We start from the raw sequence: 14,284 nt of genomic DNA on the forward strand, positions 1-14,284 counted from the left end.
CGTGTCACCTTTTGCCTCTCTATCATCATCTTAGATAAATGTTGCTCTACCATCGACTATCCACATGCAAGTACTGTCAGTTTGTACACATGTTATCCATACATAGTACATAAAGCCATTATACTATAACTGTGTCTAGTTTTAGTAGTCAGTTGTGTCTAACTAGCTAAAGTAGTTAGACACTGGCGCTATGACTCATCACTATAAGTGAGAATTTAATGTAGTGCTTTTGTTATATATACAAGATTTATATAAAGGGTATCCACACATCACTATTGTTATACATATACATTTAGTTACTATTATTATTGTCTCCTTATATTATATTCATAAAGTCATATATTACAGTGAGATAAAATTTGTCAGACTGTTGTAATATGCGTATAAAAAGTGAACTCCAAATTTTTAAAGTTTTCGTGTTTTGGGCAGTTGGAGCAATTTGCAGCAAACCTCTAATGCAGCAAACCAACATATGTTAAACTTCCATCACTGGTTTGGCTATGGTAAACTGTAGCCAAACTTCACTGTCTTTTACAGTTTGGTATAATTGAGCTCTACGGTACATCCTTAGACCTATTAACTATTATGGTATAGTTAATAGGTCTATGCGTACACCAAAAAAGAAACAATGTTTGGCTTGTTGCCTGATTGATTTGTCAGAGCGTAGGATCTGGTATGAGGACAAACACCCACCCTGTAGGATGGCCATTCATCATAGGTGGCAGTTCTTCAAGCTCCCTCTATGCTCTATTGACGGGCCTTTCTAAAACAATGAATAACTCACCATGAGGATGAGGCCAATTATATTTTAGCGAATCAATATCGTTTTGTGTCTCTCTTTTCACTATTGTCTATTTCGTATAATAGATAAGATTAATTAGGTCCGAAATACATGTCAATGAATAAAACTCGCATTGTACAAACAAGCTAAACACATTGATGTTTACGTAACAGAATAATTCGTGATACAAAGTAAAGAAGTAAAAGCGTTCTTCACGTGTAGTAGGAGTCGTCTGTCTTTTGTATCAATGGAAGCTGTTATTTAGATTTGTTATTTAGAGCTAACAGCACCTTGTGAATTAGTGAATACAGTTCATCCATTTGCGTAGGCGGAACTTAACTAGGGTATGAGATTATAAAGAAAGTGATAAGGCAGTCCAACTACTAATAAGGGTCCTGTCAGATAACTGCTTTACAAGCAATACCAGGTAATAACACTTGTTTGCTTTTGTGAAAGAGAATTGGCGATATGAAACGGAGAATAGAAAGTTAAATATTAGCAGGAGATAAGTACATCTGGCGATTTATGTAACAATAATTAGAATGCAAAAAGTATTGTTGGTAACATATGGTTATGAACATTGCATGATCTATTGTTCCCAGAGGAGTCATTGAAGCCTCACTGCTTCACCGCAAACATGCTGATCCGGTTACATAGAATCAGCGATATAACGTACACGCTAGGTTTTGTCTGTGGATTGCTTAACTTAAAAATACTTGTTAGCTGATCACCTAGAACAAGTTTGTCAACTGATTCATCTATTGGAATCATAGTTTGATTTGAATCATGTTGATCTATTTTTAAGTTTGTAAATTAAAGCCAACGTAGTAAAAGAACCAATGTTAGTTTAGGTTACTATACCATTGTAACTCCACAAACACTGGCAAGGTTTGACGTGTAGCTGACTGTACTCGAGGAAAGGCAGCATGTTGAGGTACTATGCAATAATAAATGGTTTGAAGCCTTTGCCAACTTTTACCGTGCCACCTTCGACATACAAAATTTAAATTTTTATCCTGTTTGGTAGCTTGTTAGAAAATACAAAAATTATAGAAAACCGAAGTCTAAATGATTTTGAAGCATGCCTTACTTCATGAATCTTATCGCTGCTATGAAATGTCTTAAATAAAATAATTTGAGTCATCATTCATTATTTATAACATAACTTCTTTCGTTTGTAAACTAAAGCTACGACGCTAACTTAGATGATAGGCGAAAGATTGTTTAGCCTATAATTACAAACACAGCTTGTAATTTGGTTGCAAAAAATTGTCGCTAAGCATTCACAAATTAATTCCTTGTTTAATATAAATGCTTACATAACAATATAAACATAACAATATGCATCAAATAAATTTGCAATGAAGCAAAAATTTTAGGGCTAAAATAATAACAATTGTAAAACTGTAAAAAGTTGGCTCAGCCATCTTACATACATTGTATGCTGAATACTGTTTTAGCCTAAGAGGAATGTAGAGTAGGCCTATAACTTCAAGTAACCGAGAACTTATGCTATATAACTATATAATAGTGTGGTCAGAGCTAGTGAGCTCGAAGTAATTTTGTTTAGAAATTAATAAAAGAAATCAGAAGAATAAGATTATTTCAAATAGAACGTTTTTTTTTGCGTTGAGCAGCTATAAAATGAAACATTATATGAGCAGTTATAGAAGTATACGATGATAGCTTTATAGTCTTACTTTATGTGCAGGTTGAAAATCAGTATCGATATAGTCCAAATAAAGCTTTGAAAGTTAGTAAATAGTTAACAAGCGACTTGTAGCGCCTGTTGTAGGGCTAGGCCTGTCCTGGTACTGGCTCGTAGCGGCTATTCATTGTTGTGATAACAGTACAATCCTTTTGTTAAGTAATTCACCTAAAATATAATCAAATTTACAAATATAAAGATTGTATCTCGAATTTGAAAATATTTTGTTTGTCTTCATCAAGTTTTCGTTAAATCTATTTACCGGTATATGCTGAATGGTGTGTCATCAAAAGGATATCACTGGTGTAAGCATAAGAAGCAAGTTGGATATTTGGAAGGTATTCCCAATCTTGAAACACAGTTGTTAGAACATTCTTATGGATGTGTTTAATAAAAATACAGGATTAGCTGTCAACGGTCCTAGTAAGTCAGTTGTTGGGAAAAAAACTAAAATCAGCAGCATTTACTTAGCGAAGCCAAGTTGATAAAATTTGTATTTTTAGTGTTCACAATAATAGATCATTTTGCGAAAATAATCATTTCAAGAAAGTGATAAAAATTTTGCAAAATCATGAAGTTCGACATTTTGAGCATTCTTTCACAAATTAGCTTTTTTCCGTTTCATATGGCAGAATAATACTGCAAGTAAAAAGGGTTTTAATTATTACACTAGAGATTAATGTAGTAGTTGCACTAGAACAACAACTGGAACTCAAGAACAAGAACTCAAGAACAACAAGAATTGGAACTTATATATACATGTACCTGCATACTCTGGAATGAGCCACCAAAATGAACTGGGCAAGCACTTTTATAAGTGAAGTTTCTTACCTGTTTGATGTGGCTTATCTGATTGTAAAAGGTAATCTGCCTAAGACAACTACCGGTAGGTGAGCTATTTCCAGTTGTCCACCCAGGGAAACGGCAAAGCACAGCCAAACCACTATTAGTTATAAACTACAACCACACGAGTGCCAGGGAAACAACAGGTGCTACAGGTTCATTCTCAGAATCTTAAGCTCCGCCTTCTTTGAACATTGATTGGTCAAAGGGAACAAATAAATATAATACCATTAAGGCAGCGCATAGCCAAGTCAGTATTCTTAAAACGAAACATTTATGTACATAACCAGTTCAAATTTGATTGTTGCTTGGAGACACAAAAACCTTATCAAAGAGTGCATTTAGGTTTCAATAGGACGTTTTAAGCAAAATTATCTCAATTGCACTCTCCTGACTGATGCACAGTTATGAGTTTTCTCAAGAACTCGAACAATGTAAGTAGCGTTTAACTATTTAACCGATCAAGTATCCAATACATAATATTGACATGTATCAACCTTCTATCCTTAGCCGAGTAGAGATAAGTGGACAAGGAGCAATTACACAAATACTTGTTAACAATATCGAGATTGTGTTACACGATAAACAGCCATAATGAGCGATAGAAAGCAAAAATAAAGTGAAATTGTCAACAGGGTCAAGAGTGGCAACCTGACGCTGCTTAATGCCAAGATGTCTGGGTCAGCTAAAGAGAGCCAGTGTATAAATGAAATAGATTTGCATAAGATTACGTCTGGTGATAGCGACTTTGGTATGTGGACATGTTGATTTAGTCAGATATCAGCAGCAGATAATCAATAGAGAAAAGACTTTTGCTAGCTCTTGTGTAATTATTTGCTTCAGAAATGTAATCTGTTGACAAAAGAGGCAGTAAATGATCTCTATAATTCTATTAATCTTACATTTGTAATAGGACTAATCTAGAACAATATTTATAATTAATATCATAATGTAACCATAGAATGATCCTTTCTAAAAGTCATAAAGTAAGCATTACTTATAATGACCTCTTTTAATCTAACAAGTTACCGTACTTTCTTATATCTATAAAGATATAAGTTATATCTAAATATATCTAATATATATAATACTAGCTGTACTAGCCGGCGTAGCCCGGGTAATAAAAAAGTATTTGGACAGAAAATTCATTTGTATTTAACATATAACAACATTTTTCATTGCTAGCTGGATGCCCGACGGTGCCTCGAGTATTTAAAATCAGCTTATAAACAATGAGGGGTAATTGTTACTCGCTATTACCTGCCACTTGCTATTAGCCTGGCACATTGCCAATGGCTAATTTGACTAAGCTTACTAATACATGTAGGAGCTAACCATTTGCTCTCACAATTGAGTACGCATAAAATTGCGGTACCGCTATCTATGCCGTTGCGCCATCACGCCACGTCATAACGGAGAGCGGTAGCATATTTGCTCCCGCATAACGACATATATTGCCTAGCAAATCTATCAACCTCGTCTAGCTTAGTTAGTAAGGTGTCAGTCTGACAAACAAGAGATACAGAGATTCTTTATTCCAAGATTTTAATAGCTATAGCTGAACACGCACGCATATACACATACACACAACCAACTCTGAGAAATATATGAAGTATTATATTAGTATATATTATATAAGATATACGACAGTATTAAATAAATAATATACATCTAATACTGTCATATATCTATAAAGTTTGATATCTTGAGTATTATTTCGCAAAGTAGCTTCGTTACATATGACAACATTATACCACACAAGTAAACTACATATGGCTTTATTTAATACACTGAAAGCGATTGCAGACTAGAACAGCAAAGAACATTCTAGATCACCCTAGAATTTAAAACTCAAAGACTTTGCAGGACTGAAACTTCTATGTATCTCTATATTTTGGAAGGAGCTAACAGAAATAAACCGAACTTGCGCTTTTATAAATTAACTAGATGAACGCCCTGCGTTGCACAGGTAATAAAAAATAGCTTATAAACATTACCTTACCCACTACATTACCTTTAAACTACATTACCCGCAACTGTTTATAAGCTGTTCTTATTAAAAGTCTAAATCCAGCTCATTTTTGTTCTATAACTAGACAGATGAACAGATAGACACTGAGATCTATATATAGATTAGACCAGGTTAGTCTCTGAGCATCATTATCCCCTGAATTGTCTAATCAATAAAGATATGTTATATATGACATTGAACAACAATTTAACCTTTCCTAAGGTCATAGCATCTTACACATAATTCTACCAAAGGTTCATATAGTTATTAGTAATAATGTAAGGGTTAAATAAGGTAGTTGTACTTTGCTGGTCTTCACCTAGCTAAGAGTGTTATAATAAAGCTCACCCCGCGCATACCTTGACTATAGACAAGTTAGTATACAATCGATCCTTGGTTGTTTATACTGGGCTATGTCTGGACATTGAAAAAAATGGACATGGAAAATTGAGTGCTATACCGTACTATATATTACTGGACATTAACCAGTGTGTACATATATATATATATATATATATATATATATATATATTTCTTGGCTCATGGTCTAGTTTGCTTCGAGTGGCTTGAACTGGTGATAATAATGTTCATAGCTATTTATACTGTCTCTTTGACATATTCCCAGGCTACAATATGGTACACTATGTATATAAAGTATAAATGATGGAATAAAATATGTTTATACTGTACCATATTTTACAGATTTACGAGTTACAATAAGGTGGTAACTTATTGTAATAAGGTTTAGTATAATATTAATAGCAGTAATAATAACAAACAAAAATTACAATGTAGTGCTCAGGTGCATGCCTTGCTCGCGTCATCTGTTGCACGAGCTACCTATCTATCAAAGCTGTCATTCTTTAAACAGGCACAGCAGCATCGAATAATCATCCAAACCCCAAACATTGTCCGGACAATTAAAATTCTGGGAAAGTGATTCCAAAGATGCGAAGTTTGACTTGATTAGTTGGCATGTAGATATTTTCACCTGTATTGATACTCCATAACAGTTATGAAGGTCATGCATTCAAATTATAGGCTTCACAAAGCCATGACTTTAAAAAAAACTAATATATATTAAAGGTTTGTATTTGAGTGTGTGTATGGCCTATCACCTTTTACAACTTTATGCGGGGTCAGCAGAAGTGAAAGCCCGATTTGAAGGTTTCATTTGCAAATAATAAATCTAAAACAGACAGCAATTTAGAGATTAAGGATGAATTCCTTAAAGAGCCTGAACAACTAATGATAGATCACAAATAGCAGAACCTTAACAATCTAGTCACCAGTGACAGGTCACCATATGCCCAGTCATAAGCACCAAAGCAAACTAGTCACTATTGTCAAAATACCTGTCATTTCACTTTAGCAAAGTAGCAAAACTATTTATTTGAATAAAATAACTTATGGATAGCAGCCGCAATAAATATGAATCAACAAATTATTTTTGAAAAATTTTTAGAAAATAGATTTATTGCATTAGAAATATTTTTTGCTCAATGCAATTTATGTGTGTGCAAAGTTGTCTTCTCTATTAAATTGTGGAAGCAACTACACTTTTTAGGTAGAAGTGTATCATACTAAACAGGTGCAAAATTTTAATGGGCTTTTTAGATGAGCTGAAAATGGCTGGATGTACATAGGACTTGAATCTTCATTATTTTAAATAAAGGCCAATAATTGAGCAGATGTAGAAGGGTTTCTTGTGAAGGGTAACAGATTATTGCAAACATTTGCTTTCTAAAATGAATAAAAAACCAGCTTCAATGAATAAAATCTTACTCAGATGATGACAATAATAAGGAGAAAAATGCTAAAACAGATAATCATACAGTGTCTTTCACATGCATAGCTGCCTAGATGACTCATACATGTTATGTGACGCTTACTCACCCTTATGATTGTATGAGCGAGTGGGATTATTCTGGCTATGTATTATACGTACCAATACACCGACAGTCCATTGCGTCGTAAGAAATTGTCAGATGTAATAGCTATGTGCACAAGTATTCCAAACATTTCAAGGCGGTTGATCAGCGCAGGTTTTAGAGTGTTGATTTGTAGTGAGTAGTAGTAGTAGTAGTAGTAGTAGTAGTAGTAGTAGTAGTAGTAGCAGTAGTAGTAGTAGTAGTAGTAGTAGTAGTAGTAGTAGCAGTAGTAGTAGTAGTAGTAGTAGTAGTAGTAGTAGTAGTAGTAGTAGTAGTAGTAGTAGTAGCAGTAGTAGTAGTAGTAGTAGTAGTAGTAGTAGTAGTAGTAGTAGTAGTAGTAGTAGTAGTAGTAGTAGTAGTAGTAGTAGTAGTAGATGAGTAGTAGTATGTAGTGAGTAATGCATTTTATTTTACCTCCAACCATGACTTCTGATGGAAGGACATGACGGCAGCACCAATAGTATAATTCTGGAGGAGAAACCTTTGAGCCATGGATAGGAGTTATACCATGCCATGCATTGTAAGACAACTCTGTGGGAATTCCACAGTCGACTTATAGATAACAAACTGTTTAAATGTTCATTTTTTTAAATTCAGCTGTACAGTGTTTTTAGTGACATGCAAGGAAAATTTTGATGATAAATGTTCACTTTGTGGGTGAACACAATGTTTGTAACATACCAATCGTTGTCGCCAAAAATCTTTTTTGCATGTGTAATAAGAAAATTGTAAAGCAGCCGTAAATTGTAAAGTGTGTTCACTTTCCCTTCAAATTCTCTTCCAAACAGGTATACATTTAGTTCAATATCAATTTCATGAAATCCATATCGATTTGAGATGCCTCTTCTATCACTACCTACTCATGCCTTCCATTGCAGCCAAGCCTTTACTGTGTGTGCTGTCAGCATCATTACAAGAGTACTAAGCCTTGGAAGTGAATCATTTTCAAGGTTCAACAGTTCTTTGACAGCTTCGCAATTATACATGTTTATGACCAATCATTTTGGTTTTCATCAAAATCATTGTGACAGTTTGTCAGCGTGACAATAATTGCTGTCATTTTGTTCCAATCAATGTTCTGTTGCCTGCTTTAGTTTCTGCCATCCTTTGCCATCTATCACAGCCAAACCCACGTTCTTCATATTCCTCTTGACGGTGTCATTTCATTATTGATATAGAACTCCCTGATTGGACTTTCCTTCTGACAACAGTTCTCAGGGCAGGGAAGTCATGTTCCATTCTCAACATGTCAGAGTCATCTCAAACCTTTTTGGGTAAACAATGTTCTAACCTCTACTAATTCACAAAACGGGTGAAAAAATCCACTAGCTACTTTTCCTTCAAAATTGCTTTGACCTTGACCGATTAATCAATAGTTACGATATAAATTTGCGAGCGAGGAATAGTTTGTGCCTGCAGTCATTTGGTAGACCCAAAACTACTGCATGTTACTATTCTAATAGATGTTGTTAAATTAACAGCTAATATTCTCAAATATTTCATAAAATGCAGCAAATGTAGTTGTAACACAATTCTAGCATTAAAGGTTGAATATGCTAAAAGATGCAGAACCGCTAAATATGTTGACATACAGTTTAGGCAAAAATACTTACACAAAATAAAATGTAAGTTAATAAACAAAAGATCTTCAGTACAAGTTTATTGTGCTCAAAAATGCCTAAAAATGATGGTGGAGGGTCAAATTTTAGAGGTAAGTTACTAAAGGGCAGCTGTGACCTACTGGGACCTAGTGACCTAGATTGCCTGACCTGCGAACAACGAGTTGAGGTTTAATTCGCAAAGGGTACTAGAGGTAACAGGAATGGCATCAAACCTTAAATTGCTCTCTTCAACAGAGCACATCTTCAGTCGCCAAGGTTTTTTTTTGCCACTGTACTCAGACATGTCCAGCCAAAATAACAAAGCCAATCTTTCTGCAACGATGCTCTTGAAAACATGCACAGCTTCTGCATGCGGTAAGCTAAGCAGATATAACACTCGATCTTGAAGGGATTACTGACAGGTGAAAAAGAATGAGTGGGTGAAAGTAAATTTTTATAGGCACAGTATATGCCTCCGTCAGCTTAGACAGGTGAAATTTGATATTCTACTATTATCTTTTAAGGCAGACACTAAAAACATTGCACACTTGCATAAAATTTAATAGTTTTCTACAACTCGTTACAAATTTCAAATGACAGCTCATTATACACAAGAAAAACATCATTAGAGAAAAGACCAGATTGCTTTAGATCAATAAGGTAACTAGCATTACTAAAACTCATTTGAAGATCTTGAATTGTAGTGGGTGAGAATAATCTGATTTTGTAAGAAACGCTCTCAAGTTCACAGACATGATTTCTGTCACGTGATTGGGCAATGAGCTGTGTCACGTGATTGGACAACGGGCTATTACATGATTGGGCAATGAGCTGTCACATGATTGGGCAATGAGCTGTGCCATGATTGAGGAATAAACTGTCACTCTGTCACGTGATTGGGTAATAAGCTGTCATGCACGATGCTCACCATTCAGCCTTTTCATGAATATTTTATTCTGGGAAGTCCTTACTCGTGAATCAAATGAAACGACGTCGAACACACCTTGCGACTATCTCTGTCTGATTAAAAGTTTTCTTAGATTAAACTGTCTGTCAGCCATGATATTGAGAAAGCATCGGAGTGGCATTTGTATGTTGAGTGTTTTATTGCTAAAAGTTAAAAGACTATCTACCATATTTACTCACAAGTGCTGCAAGATTATATTCGACCTCTATTAGTGTAATCTATATATATTTCTCAAAGTATGTCCGTATGTATGCATTCCAACTATAGCTATTAAAATCTTGAAATAAAGAATCCGACCGAAGAAGATTTGATCTCAGACCCGACCATTCCCAAGCCCTACCCAATAGGCCACAGAGAATGAGTCGATAGCTTGCCGATATAAGTCGCTATATGAGAGCACATACTCAATGGCTTTGTATACCACGCAGGGTGATTGAATAGGTAAGTGATTGTCATTAGTTAACTTACTAAAATTTTCCATTGGCAATCTGCCAGGCTAATAGCAAGTGGCAGGCAACTCTCATTACTTCTTATTGTTTCTAAGCTGATTTTTATAAGCTGATTTATAGACTGTTTATAAGCTGATTTTACAGCTAGTTAAAAATATAAATATTACATATACTAGTACCCTGGCAATCTCGTGCACTGCGACAGATCATCAGGTGAGCCGTTAAAACCTAGAGAATAACTAGGGGCACAATTATCCAGCAATGCCTAGTGTTGCTGACTGGTTTAGATGTTCACGCTTTGGGCTAGCAAGCCCAACATTGTGAGCTTAAACCTTGGGTGATGCAATCTTTCTTTCCAACTGCTCTCAGCCGAAACAGCTCCGAAACAGTTATTATTGAAAGTAAAGATTAATGGAATACTTGTAACTGGTTGACCGGTAAGGGTCAAGAACTAGTAGCAATAAACAAACTTCCTATTCCAGCTACTAATCTTACAGTATTCTATGCTAAAACTCATTTCTGAGTTAAAAATCTACATAATAGTTTATATCGGTATGTTAACAAAACCATTAAAAAGGAAACAAGGTCTTGCTATATGCAGAGTTCTTTTGGTCACAAAAGTGACTTTTGTATTTTTGTACTTAAAAGCTGTTGGCACAATTTGTGTAAAATATGACATACCTGAAGCCTCTAGAGCTATTTTTGCTGCTGCTGAAGACTATCAAAATAACAACCGACTTTCAAAGTTAGATTTGATAGATAAGAACTGGTTATTCCAAGGCATGTTCAGGACCTAACATAGACCAAGGCCTGTCATGTAACTTTTATACGAAAATAGGTAGCAGCAGTGACCATAACCGCTTTGATTTTGAGTGCAGTGACAAAACAAGAAACAGCTGTAAACAGCCACATGTTTATTCACTCTATTTTGGTAAGAGATCTAATGCAGATGATAAAGCGAAATATGACGAATGTACAGAAACACAAAGGCTGAATGATCTACATGGTTCCGCAAGAAGAGCCTATATTCACTAGTGCTGCATGACTAGCTTTCTAGTTAATACGAGTAAGCCAGAAATAGTTTTCTAGGAAATCTTGCAACAAAGATTTTTTAGTAAAAATAAGAATGAATGTCCTATTTTGTTAGGAACCAAATATTCAGTGCTTTACACAAGACTTTTAGTCATGTCTTTGTGCAGTAAACCAGGAAAGTTAAAACACAAAAACTAGCCAATGAGATAGTATGTTAGAAAAGGTTGGATTAACACTTTGTGGCTGCCTTTTTGTTGCAGTCATTAATTGTTTGTCATTTCTCATGTGTCATCATCAGCTTTCAGACCTCTTTTAATCAAATGGTTTTTCTCGTTCTATAATAGCTGCCAATAATAGATAATCTTTCACTCTTTCTCTTGCTACCTAATCAGTTGGTGAGGACAGTACTAACCAGCTGACAAAGATATCGTATCGCCTCTTCCAAGTTCACTTAATGTCAAGGCCACATTGGCTTTTATATAGTACATTTTATTTAACAGATACATGTAACTGTGAACCAGGCAGCAAATGTTTGATGCTTTGGTACTTTTACATTTGTAACAGCGCTCACCCTTATCAAGGGTGGCATCAAAGTGACAAAGCTTTTTTCCAGGCTGAAAAACTGGTGTGTGAAAAATGGGTTGGGTTTGCTTGATGAAATAAGGTCGTTATCGCATTGTAAGAACATAATTCTTCTTAAGTTATTATATTAGCACTTCCTTAAAAACTCCTACACCTGATACCTAACACCAAAACCTTGCCAATTTACATAATAGAACAGTGTTATGCAAGTAAAGCTTTTTCTTTCAATAACATTATTTACTTTACTATTTTTTTTTGTTTATTTTTTTGTCTTAATTTTACTTGAACAACATTGACCAGTAATAATAAAATTCATATCTTATTAGCTGTAAAATAGTTTGATTATTAAGGAAAGCTCCTTGGGTACATTGCGCTAACAGAAGACTTGCATGATGTCATAGTACGCAATGTTAACAAAATGGCTACAGTTGGTTTTGGAACAACTGGAATATTTTTTACACCGAGTCCTTCAACTATCTTCCATAGGCAGCAGTTACGATTATTAGTTCATGACAGCAGAAACAGACAACAGAGCTACCGAACCACCTTTAGTATTCGAGCCTTCAAACAAGGCCTTCAAGAGCAAAGAATTTGTGAGCGAGAGTTTTTCAACTCTCGACACAGAAATGAATGTCGCAGGTGAGCTAGCTAGACAGAATAATACAATTTATTTTATTACCATTATTATTATTTTATTACCATTTTATGCGCAGTGTTAATATTGCAGTTCTGAAACTTAGGTTAGTTTGAGCATTTTGACTTGTATGAGCTGTGTGAACGCTTTCTAAGCCTCTCTAACACGAAAAGGTGGATGAGTCAATGTGAAAGATATTTATGATATTCAAAATAGTAAAAGGTTTGTTTCTTCATAGCCAGCTTTCTCACCATACTCTGTTCAAACTCAGAAGAGAATTAAAAATAGACTAATTCATCATTATATTAACAACATTCTTTCATTTAACACCCTGAGCTATTTTTACAATAAATTGTTTATGTAAAATGTTTTGTCGGCACAGCCATTCCAAATTCAAAATCTACTAATATGATAAAAGTGTACTTTTAGGCACGATATTTGCTGTTGTAATAATGAGATAATTATCTGAAAATCTGTAACTACAAACATTTTAGCACTCATTTCAAGATCATCATTTTGGTTTGATTACAATAATTGAAACTATCAACTTGAACTTAGGCATTTGGAAATTAAGTAGAGAGAGAGGACGACTACACCTCAAAGAATTTCTACAGAAGCAAGTGTGTGTTATTAGCATATCATATAGGCTTTTCTAACAAAAACAACAACCTTACGATGACCTTAATAGCTGCAGTGTTTACCAGCATCTATATGAGGAGTTGTCCCACTAGAGCGATGAGGGTAGATAGCTAAGCTACTTCAAGGGAGAAATTGCAATTGTCCAACTGTTGGACTGTGATAGAACCTTATTCACCAGCAAATATAGTAGTATTAGCTTCCACATAGTAGTTTATAGCTTTCACATATAGCTATCACATAATAGTCTCCTAGCTGTAGGGCTGGCAATGCAATGCTGCAAGGCAATGGTAAGACAATGCAAGTCAGCTAGGACTGCTTGCTTTGGCTGACATTGATGATAAACTGGCAGCATTTAAGCAACTCCTCACTACCCAAGCATGATCAGTTGATGAGAAATAAACACAACTTACTTCCTGGAGTGAGAAGCATACTTAACAACTTCAAAATATTTAGAAAAAACTAGAGCGAGAGAGGCCAGTTTTATTACTTCTACTAGCTGTGCCTCCCGGCGTTGCTCAGGTGTTAAAAATCAGCTAATAAACTAAATAAGCTAGTAATTCTAGAAGCTAGTTAATAGGCGCTAGGCTTCTAATGGTGGTAGGCCATGACTTTGTGTCAGCATGTTGTCCAACTATAACAGCTATTCTAATAATAGCTATAGCCGGAATGACAGACAGATATACGACATACAGACATACTTTGAGAAATATATATATAGATTGGTGAGGTGAACAGAGCTTGAAATGTTCTAAGGTTCAAAGAAGGTTTATGCAAACCATATGAGTACACATATACGTGCGTATAATTACACATGTAGTGTGTGTATACCCATATGCATACATCTACATGTAGTGGTTGTAGTACTAGTAGGTTTACATGTACCCAATTATTCTAAGGCCTACATTGCGCACTGATTGGAATCTGCAATGGCACTCTACGCTATGCGATTCATGTATATACGAATGTTTTAAAAAATATGTTAGGCAATGGTTGTTGTCTCCACAAGATAAAGCTTGTTTCTGTAATTTCAATCAGGCTGCTTCATTTAGAAAAACACTTTCACAACATAAGACAGCTTAGAGTTTAAAAATTGTGGCTGACTTTTG

This window comes from Watersipora subatra, chromosome 1 (genome assembly GCF_963576615.1).
Source record: "Watersipora subatra chromosome 1, tzWatSuba1.1, whole genome shotgun sequence".
Classification (NCBI taxonomy): Eukaryota; Metazoa; Bryozoa; class Gymnolaemata; order Cheilostomatida; family Watersiporidae; genus Watersipora; species Watersipora subatra.